Source organism: Elephas maximus, chromosome X (assembly GCF_024166365.1).
Source record: "Elephas maximus indicus isolate mEleMax1 chromosome X, mEleMax1 primary haplotype, whole genome shotgun sequence".
Classification (NCBI taxonomy): Eukaryota; Metazoa; Chordata; class Mammalia; order Proboscidea; family Elephantidae; genus Elephas; species Elephas maximus.
Window position 1 is genome coordinate 130367743 of NC_064846.1, and position 10799 is coordinate 130378541.

Here is a 10799-nt window from a genome sequence, read left to right on the forward strand (position 1 = left end):
TTTCTATTCTTCTCTTCTGACTTTATTGATTTAACAAATATTTCAGAACACTTATTACAGGAGAGGTGTTGTCAGATGTTACTTTGTGATCTAAAAAGTTAACACATTCCCTCAAGCAGCGGAAGGAAGAAAATTATGTCCACACAGAGAAAGTTCCCAACTGGTATTTTATGACTGTCTGTCATTGGATTAACTGGTTAAAGAACAGGATAAAATGTCATGCTTCCTTTAAAAAAAAAGTTGGTAAGGTAAGAAGGGTATTTGTAAGATATACAAAGAAGATGGTACATTGCTGGTGAGAGTATAAATTAGTACAACTACTTTGGAATATTTTTCATTGTATCTAGTAAATAAAAATATATGACACTCTATAAATCAGCAATTCAACTCCTAGCTTTATATTCAACAGAGATGCACACATCTCTGTCTTCAAAAGACCTATCCCAGGATGTTCATAACAGCGCTATAAAGAATGAAAAAAAAGGAAACTACCCAAACGCCTGTCAATAGTGTAATGAATAAATAAATTGTGATATATTCACCCTATCGAATTGATTGCTATGCGGTAATGAGATAATTTACAACTCTATGCAACAGCATGGATGCATCTCACAAACATAATGTTGAGTGAAAGAAATTGGACACAACAGATAGAATGTATGTCTTAGTTACTTAGTGCTGCCATAACAAAAAATAACACAAGTGGTTGGCTATAAAGAACAGGAATTTATTGCCCCAGTTTTGGAGGCTAGCAGCCCAACTCAGGACGTCAGCTCTAGGGGAGGGTCCTTCCTTTTTAGTAGCCCCAGGAGTTCCTTATTCCTTGGTGTGTTTTGCCATTCCTTGTCATTCCTTGGTGTCTGCCTTCCCCCGAGTGTGGGTCTGTGTGTCTACTCTGCCCTTTTTATAACCACACATCAGTGATTAGGTTTAGGACCCACTCTACTCTGCTATGACCTAATTAACATAACAAAAGAAAACCCCTGTTACCAAACAGGTTCCTATTTGTAGGTATAGGGGTTAGGACTTCTACATTTCTTTTCGGTGGGGACACAATTTAATCCATAATACTGTATGACTTCATTTATATAAAATCCCAAGGCAGGCAAAACTAATCTATATTATTGAAAGTCAGCATAGTGGTTACCTTTGGGCAGGGGAGAGACTGAAAGAGATCATGAAGGGAGCTTCTGGTGTGCTGATAGGTTCTGTTTCTGGATCTTGGTTCTTATTACATGGGCGGATTTAGTTTGGGAAATTCATTGAGGAGTATACTTATGACAAGTTTATTTTTTAATATGTATTGTACTACAATGAAAAGTTAAAAACAAATTAGACACTAAAAGAACCTTGAAAACTAGCAGGTTATGATGAGATTTACATGTTTGCTTAATTTGCCCTTTTATTGTTATTACTCTTGTTGTCATGTGTTGTTTAGTTTCATCCTAGTATAAAGTGGGAAAGGTATTTTGTATTATATTCATTTCCAGGTTATGAGGCCAATTAGATATTGTGGTTTAATTTGCATTGTGTGTCTTTACTTTTCCTCATCAAGATTTTTCGTTTATTGTTCTAGAATGCCAAGGTTTTGCATAAGCAATCTTATTATCAATCAGTGATGTACAAACCTGTCAAAGTGAAGCAGAATTCATTGTGAGTCTGTAACTTTGATAAATGCCATCCTAGTCCAGCTTCCTGCTAATCACAGTTATGGATACTGCATCGAAAAATAGTCCTTGAAAAATTAATTAAATCCTGTTATAGAGACTAAAATGAATGTAAAGGGCAGAAAGCAAAAGCCAACAAAAAGGAAATGACAAACAACAGATTATTGAAGTGAAGAGATATCTTGCAGGGTAAACAGAGAGATAATTAAATGCACAGATGATGCTAAATTGAAAGGTGTTGCCTTGACCAGCAAGGACTAAGGAATCATTCTGTTGGACTTGGAAAGGTTCAAGTCAGGGCAGGAAATATAATTAAATTCAACCAGGGGGAAATGAAAGCTGATATGGCTAGGGAAAGTAATCTGAAACACAAATATTCTGTGGGAGGGAAAAGCTGAAAATGCCAGTATCCTGAGAGAAACTGAGAATAGCAAAAACAACAAATTATGTACAAGGACCTAACAGCACTGGAGAGAGAGGCCAGTGATAATTCTCAACTCTGAGGGTCCATTTCTTCTTGTTTCCCTGTGGGCCACCATGGAGCTTCCTTCAAGGTCAATAGAACTTTGGTAGGGTAAAATTGTAGAAATACAAAATCTCATGTAGAAATCACATGAAAATGGAGTGGGGTGGGGAAATACAGATCCTTGAGCTTGTAGTGTTTCTTACGAAGAAATCTAAAACACTCCTTTAAAAAATTACATGTATATGTGCATGCTCATGTGTACACTTGTGCGGGTGTGTGGGTTCAGGCATGCATGTATGAATTTATTCCTTAGGTTCTCTGTTTCACTGTTATGCTTAGAACACAATTGATGAATCTACTTCAATGGTAGTGAAGGAACCCAGGACTGTGGCTTGAGCCTGACCTACCTTGACCTCTTGCTCATCAAATACAGAAGCCAGCTTCTAGTGCTCCATTTTAAACTCTTTCTTTTGGCTACTACATTTACTGGAACTGTGGATAATACAAGTTATTCCTGGATGCATGTTATGTATCCTATAAATAATTCATAGGATACATTACATGCTCTATTTTGTGTTAAAAACATTTCATTTGCTGATGGCAACCCCAGGACTAGCAAGATATCAATAAAATGAAGGCATACAAATTTTAGAGAAAAGCACCTGGAATAATTATGATTTCAACAAATGAAAAAGTCAATATAGAGGTGGTGACTTTTGAGATATTTGAACATAATAAATTAGGAAAAATAAAGTGGTAAATATTTTGAGAAGAAAAAATATTATCTTGAACCAGGTTAATTAGACTAGGGAAAACAGAATGAAGAGAGATGACATCAAGAAAAAGAAGACTCAAAATAGAAATGTAAGGTAAGGATAATTCATGGAATTAAAGGCAATGAGAATCACGGAGGCAAAACCCGCTGTCCTGCCTTTGCGTAACTTCAAGGGTTGCCATTCCCGTAAAGTACAATGTTGTATTCCAGGGGCACCATCCACCCTATATTCTAGGGTAACCTGTCCTACCAAGTTGAGGAGACCCTGGGCGATGCAAATAGTTATGTGCCAAACTACTAGCAGAACTGTTGGTGGTTTGAACCTATCCAGAGGTGCTTTGGAAGACAGGCCTGGCAATCTGCTTCTGAAAGATCATAGTCTTGAAGACTTACTTGGCACACATGAGGTCACCATGAGTCAGAATCAATTCAATGGCAACTAATAACAACAACGATCCTCCAATTTGTGTTACACTAAGAAGTCCCCGATACCTTATATGATAGGAGAGGGAGGGAGCCAAAATTTTGTGGAACCCTAAATATGTCCTAGGAATCAGGAGGGAAGGAGGAGTTTGGACTTGATTCTGAGGGCAACGGAAAGCCATTGAAGGCCTGGTGTTTTGCATTTTACCAAGTGTCTCTGTCAGAAGAGTTGAGAATATACTAAAAGAGACTCTTGGGCAGAGAAATCCCTTTTAAAGCTATTACAATTGTTCTGCTGAGAAGAATCAAGAGCTAAGAGAATGGTGGTGGGAAAGGAAAAGAGGGAGCAGATTTGGGAAATGCCTAAGAAGTAGAATTTACAAAATTGCCACCAGGAGGATATCAAAGTGGAAAAGGGATAGGAGTAGAATGCCAGGAAGACTTCCAGGTTGAATGGCTTAGTGAAGGAATACAGGAAGAACATTTTTTGTTTTGTATTGTTTTTATTGTACTTTAGATGAAGGTTTATAGAACAAACTAGTTTCTCATCAAAGAGTTAGTACACACATTGTTCTATGACATTGGTTAACAACGCCATAACATGTCAACACTCTCCCTTCTCAACTCTGGGCTCCCTATTACCAGCTTTTCCTGTTCCTCCTGCCTTCCAGTCTCTGCCCCAGGGCTGGCGCACCACTTTAGTCTTGTTTTGTTCCATGGGCCTGTTCAATCTTTGGCTGAAGAGTGAACCTCTGGAGGGACTTCATTACTGAGCTGAAAGGGCATCTAGGAGCCATACTCTCAGGGTTTCTCCAGTCTCTGTCAGGCCAGCAGATCTGTTCTTTCTTTTAGAGTTAGAATTTTGTTCTACACTTTTCTCCAGCTCTGTCCAGGACCCTTTATTGTGATCCTTGTCAGAGAAGTCAGTGGTGGTAGCCAGGAACCATCTAGTTGTACTGGACTCAGTCTGGTGGAGGCCGTGGTAGATGTGGTCCATTAGTCCTTTGGGCTAATCTTTTTCTTGTGTCTTTAGTTTTCTTCATTCTTCCTTGCTCTCGAAGGAGTGAGACCAGTGGAGTACCCTAGATGGCCGCTTACAGGCTTCGAAGATCCCAGATGCTACTCATCAAAGTAGAATGTAGAGCATATTTTTTATAAACTATGTTATGCCAATTGAGGTAGATGTTCCCCAAGACCATGGTCTCCATAACCCTCAGCCCAGCAGTTCGGTCCCTCAGGGGACCGGTACGGGTTGTGCTGGCTTCCCCAGTATTGTGTACTGTCTTACCCCTCACCAAAGTTAACACTTATCTATTGTCTATTTAGTGTTTTTCCATCCCCACCCCTCCCCTCCCTCGTAACCATCAAAGATTGTTTCTTTTTGTATGTAAACCTTTTCATGAGTTTTTATAGTAGTGCTCTCATACAATATTTGTCCTTTTATGATTGACTTATTTCACTCAGCATAATGCCCTCCACATTCATCCATGTTATGAGATGCTTCACAGATTCATGGTTGTTCTTTAGTGTTGCATAATACTCCATTGTGTGTATGTACCATAATTTGTTTATCCATTCATCTATTGATGGGCTTCTAGGTTGTGTCCCTCTTTTTGCTATTGTTAACAATGCTTCAGTGAACATGGGTGTACATACATCTATTCTTGTGACGACTCTTATTTCTTTAGGATATATTCCTGGGAGTGGGATGGCTGGATCATATGATATTTCTATCTCCTGCTTTCTACGGAAGTGCCATATCTTTTCCAAAATGGTTGTATCGTTTTGCGTTCCCACCAGCAGTCCGTAACAATCTGATCGCCCCAAAGCCTCTCCAACATTTGTTATTTCCAGTTTTACTGATTGGTGCCAGTAATGCCTGGGTGAGGTGGTATCTCATTGTGGTTTTGTTTTGCATTTCTCTAATGGCTAGAGATCGTGAGCATTTCCTCATATGTCTGTTGGCTGCTTGAATGTCTTCTTTGGTGAAATGTCTGTTCATTTCCTTTGCCCATTTTTAATAGGATTATTATTTTTTGTTGTTGTACAGGTGTTTGATTTTCTTGTAGATCTTAGAGATTAGACTTTTGCCTGATTTGTAATAGCCAAATTTTTTTTCCCAGTCTGTAGGTTCTCTTTTTACTCTTTTTGTAAAGTCTTTTCATGAGCGTAAGTGTTTAATTTTTAGAAGATTCCAGTTATCTAGCTTATCCTCTGGAGCTTGTGTGTTGTTGGTTGTGGTTTGTATCCTGTTAATGCTTGTATTGAACATTTTTTGGTTTTTGCTTGGAGAGAGGATGGCCAGTTTTGGATGAGTTGAGTTTTAGGCATCTAGTAGAGTTCTCTAGTAAGGAAATGTAAATGCAGGGCCAAGGAAAAAGAGAGGCTTAGGTTGGAGATAGAGATTTAGCAGTATTGACACTTAGTACTAGTTGAAGTCATGGGCTCAAATAAGATATCCCATTGGGAAAGAACTAGCCAGAGTGGCTGAAGATGAAGGAAACACGAAATAGTTGAGGAAATAAGTCATAAGTACCAATAATAACCTCAATACTACTTTCATTAATAAGGACAGTAGCATCTACTCATCTCTCTTTCCTTGTGTGATATGCAAATTTATATATTTTAACTAAACTATCCTTTATGTACTTCCCTTCTCTCTGCTATATTATAGAGTGTTTGTTGGTGGTTAGAATTTAGTCTATAGTTGAAGATACCAAAATAAAAAAAAGATAGTGACAAATCTAATAATGGAGGAGTGCTGATCACCAGAGGTCTGGGTGAGGAGTTGGATGTAGTAACTGAAGTTAATACATTTTCAGCTGGGAAAGAGAAGGAGGTATTATGCTAGTGAGGATAATTTTTTCCTTGATAATAAAGACAAGGTAAAGGAAGGAAAGAAACCCTGGTGGCATAGTGGTTAAGTGCTACGGCTGCTAACCAAAAGGTTGGCGGTTTGAATCCACCAGGCGCTCCTTGGAAACTCTATGGGGCAGTTCTACTCTGTCTTATAGGGTCGCTACCAGTCGGAATCAATTCAATGACAACGGGTTTTTTTTTTTTTAAGGAAGGAAAGAACAGAGGGAGGGAGAGAAGAATTCAGGAAAAAACCCAAAAATGTGTATAAGTATATTGGACACCCCAAAGTGGGGACTATAGTGGACCATTGTAATTTAGGTGATCCAGGTTCTGAACTCCCTTCCTTTTTAGGATGAATCCAAAGACAGATGGGCAATAATAGGTCCCCCGATCCTACTATAGAAACCCAGAAAGGGACAGGGATTCCTATTCCTGCTCCCTGGAAGATATGCTGTCGGTCCTGGACACAAGCATGACCATTCAATGGCTCCCTCCTAAGACTTTGAACTTTAAAGGGTGAGAGACAGGTGAAGGCCATTTACAGATTTCTTTGGAGACGGTAGCAGAATGGGGGCCCATGTGGTAGATTCAAGATGCACCACTCAGATGCCCCTCAAGGAGGAACTTGCTGTCCAGCTGCAGAGTGTGGGAAGCAGATAGCCTCCAGCTGTCAGCACCTTCAGGGACTGGTACAGTTGCAGACAGCCGCCTTGGCTAAGGTCACATCCTTTCTTGGGTAATCTCCATCTAGCAACTAAACTGGGTGATGATATAAAGAACTACCATTTCAGCCCAGTGTAGGACAATCTTATGGGCATAACTTGCTCCTGAGTTCCTTGCCAGGTTAGTAGAGGCTTTATTGTGCCTGCATCACAATTCTCCCTCTGCTCAATCCTGCTTCCTTTCCTTTCCCTTGACAGATTTTGTTGGCTAAGAAACATCTTGCACCCCAGTCTCCCTCTCAGTGAATGCTTCTGATAAATCTGACCTCTGACATTCTACCAGTATGGTGACACAGGTCCAGTCCTGATGGCACAGATAGTGAAAATCTAAGTAGACTATTTCTGTGATTGGATTTGCATTTCCTTTGTATTGGCTGAGCCCAATTCTCCAAACTTCTTGTAAATTAAGTAATCTCCTGATATTCTTTCAACGGATTCATTTTCTGCTAAAGATTTTAAAAGAAGTCCATTTTTATTATTTGCAATGAAGAACTTGGCTGGTTCAGTGTCTATTGAAATTTGAGTGTTACCTGTCACCAGGAAGAGGATTTGTTTATGTTATGCCAAAATAACTTTGTCCTTAGAAAAAAAAAATTTTTTTTTTTTAGAAAGGTCTCTTCAGACATATCATCTTAACTGAAAGGAAGAAAGATAGCTCTGATTTGACACAATATGAGAGGTGTCTTAGTTTGAGTTCTTTTAAACACTCTAATACAAGGACTTGAGTGCGAGTAGTTTATTTGAGAGTCAATCTCTGGAAGCACAAGATAAAAGTTGATTATTGAGGGAATTACTTTTGTGGCTACTGGAGCTTCAATCCCACCTGATATCTTGAGAAACTGTATGGAACATGCTTCGGAATTGATGCTCCCAGCAGATGGAAAGGCTTGTGTGATTATCAACCATTTCTCATCTCTCATTGACAAAGGTTTGCTTTGTTTTGTTTTTGCCTAAGAAAATAAGAATTCTGGCAAAGTGCAATGACAGCCATTTACAAAGGAAAAATTATATATGTGGACATATGTTGGTATTCACTAGGGGCACTGTGGGTTACTCATCAAAATGGTAACTGGAATTCACAGAAGAGGCTCAAACCTGGTGGCAGGTATGGTTTCCAAGGGCAATGGTGATCTCTGTTTCAGCACATGGTTGACAATCATGGCTATAAAGTGTTGGAGCCAGAGTGGAATGCTGTGGTGAGAGTGAGTGAGCCAACAAGCAGAGACAAGAGCATGTTAAGGAGTTTTGGCAGTCCTTGTAAGGTAAGGTAGAGTGGTAAATTCACAGATAGTAACAGAGAGCTCTAGTCATTATAAATTGGGAGCCAGAGGCTTCTATGTTAAGGCTTGAGGTCCCCCTGCCTAGAAAAGGGCAACTGCCCTTTTAAGGGAGAGTCTTGACCTCAAAAGAATATTGAGGACCTAAAGAGATTGCTGGAGCAAAACCATTAAAGAAACCCCATCCTCTAAACTGGGAAACAGGGCAGACAATTAAAGCTCATGAACGGAGGAAACTCGGCAGGAATCCATGGTCTTTGAATTTTGCCTGATGGTGAACTCCTTTTGATGTGGAACTAGGGTAACTTCCCTAATTTGTGACTTAAGTTAGAATTGATCTAAGCCTGCATGTGGGTGTCGGTGTGGAGGGCACAGTGGGGAGGGGGGCATACCAAAACAGTGAACTCTAGCACAGCCTGACATTTATCAGCTAAACAGATACTTCACATCTTTGAAGAAATGAATTTATTCAGACATCATATTTCTTTAAATGAGTCACAGGTACATGTATTTCTAGAATTTCAGTATACATAATTAATGCACATAAACAATGCTCATATATTCATCATTTTCTATTAAAATGATACGTTAAACTTTCAAAATATTTGTTATTCGTGTTTTTTGAGTACTGTGTAGAATACAAAAAAAAAACATAAAACAGTTTCTGTCATGCAGAAGCTTGCAATATTGTTAAGTTACACAGTTAGGATATTGCATGTGTCTCTAGCACCTGGCATACTATCCAGCACATAACACATACTCAATGCATATTTCCTAAATTAACATCTTATAAAGAAATCAAAAGTCTCCCCAATATAATTAAAGCCCTGTACTTCCAAAGTAAGCAATGGAGGGAGAATCTCTACCTGGGAAGGAGAAGGTAAACTTAGTATCACCAACATTTACCTCTAATATTTGCTTTCCCATTGCGGGTCTCACTAATTCCTGCTGCCAATATGCTTACCTAAGAAAGTGTTGCTTTCCCAAAAGTGAACTCATGACCCTTTCCCAAATATTGCAAATCACACCTGAAATGAAACTTTTAATAGCTAGCTCTTAGAACAATGCCTGGCACATAGTACTATGTAAGTGCTTCACACATAATACCTCATTTAATCATCAAAGAACAATCCCGTGGGGGCAGGTGCTGCGATTATCAGGAAATGCAGGGACAGAAAAGAGAAGTAACTTGACCAAGTTCACGTGGTTAAGAAGTGCAGTCCCGGGCCCGCGCCCCGCGCCCCGCGCCGCCTTTTCACCCACCATGGATCCTCTACCTAACGGCTCTGTGGTCATTGGCCTCGCCGCCATCCGCTAGGGATGGTTCCGCAAGACCTGCAGCTTGTGGCCTGGCCAGACCTTGTCGCTGCAAGTGGAGCAGCTGCTGCACCATCAGCGCTCGCAGTACCAGGACATTCTTGTCTTCTGCAGTAAGACGTAAGGCAATGTGCTGGTGTTGGATGGCGTCATCCATTACACCGAGAGGGACGAGTTCTCCTACAAGGATATGATTGCCAACCTGTCCCTCTGCAGCCACCCCAACCCGTGCAAGGTGCTGATCATCGGGGGAGGGGACGGCGGCGTCCTGCGGGAAGTCGTGAAGCACCCCTCAGTGGAGGTTGTAGTCCAGTGCGAGATTGATGATGTCATCCAAGTGCCTAAGAAGTCCATGCTGGGCATGGTTGTTGGCTACTCCAGCTCAAAGCTAACCCTCCATGTGGGTGATGGTTTTGAGTTCATGAAACGGAACCAGGATGCCCTTCGACGACTCCTCAGACCCAATGGGCCCCGCCAAAAGCCTCTTCAAGGAAACCTATTACCACCGCATTCTCTGCTGTCAGGGTGAGTGCCAGTGGCTGCACCTGGACCTCATTAAAAAGATGTGGCAGTTCTGTAAATCACTCTTCCCAGCAGTGGCCTAAGCCTACTGCACCATCTCCCCCTACCCCAGCGGCCAGATTGGCTTTATGCGGTGCAGCAAGAATCGGAGCACCAACTTCCGGGAGCCGGTGCAGCAGCTGACACAGACACAGGTGGAGCAGAGGCAGCTGAAATACTACAACTCAGATGTGCACCGGCCAGCCTTTGTGCTGCCAGAGTTACCCCGCAAGGCCCTGAATGACGTGAGCTGAGCCCGGAACTGCAGCCACTGCCACCACCCAGAAACCTCAGATCAGGGAGCCCCAGGGTTCTCGCCCTCACTTCCCCCCTCCCCGCCCCCAGACCCACACAACACCCTCTGTGGGCTCTCACCCACCAATCAGGTGTTACCAGCCCCAGAATATTGCCCGGCCTGCCCTGCTGGGCTGACTGTCCTTCTCTCCTTTCTCTCCATGTGGTGTCCAGCCTCCAGGCCTGTACCAGCTGTGTACAGCACCTTCTCTGCTTTCTGTCGCCCCTTGCTTACCAAACACATGTATTTATAGCAAAAAAAAAAAAAAAAAAGGAAAGAAAGAAAAAGAAATGCGAGCCCAGGATACCAGCCCAGGCAATGCGTGTGATTTCAGAGACTATTTTTGTAAACTCTATTCTATTTTGCTCCAAGACTTTGTTCATATCTAAGGAGCCCTGGGTAGTGCAAATGGCTGACACTCTGGACTGATAACCAAA

The 10799-nt window shown here is 41.3% G+C and overlaps 1 pseudogene; it reads left to right on the top strand.

The window, feature by feature from the left end:
- Window positions 1–8057: 8057 nt before the first annotated feature.
- On the top strand, window positions 8058–10321 carry LOC126068791 (spermidine synthase-like; annotated as a pseudogene).
- Window positions 10322–10799: the final 478 nt, after the last annotated feature.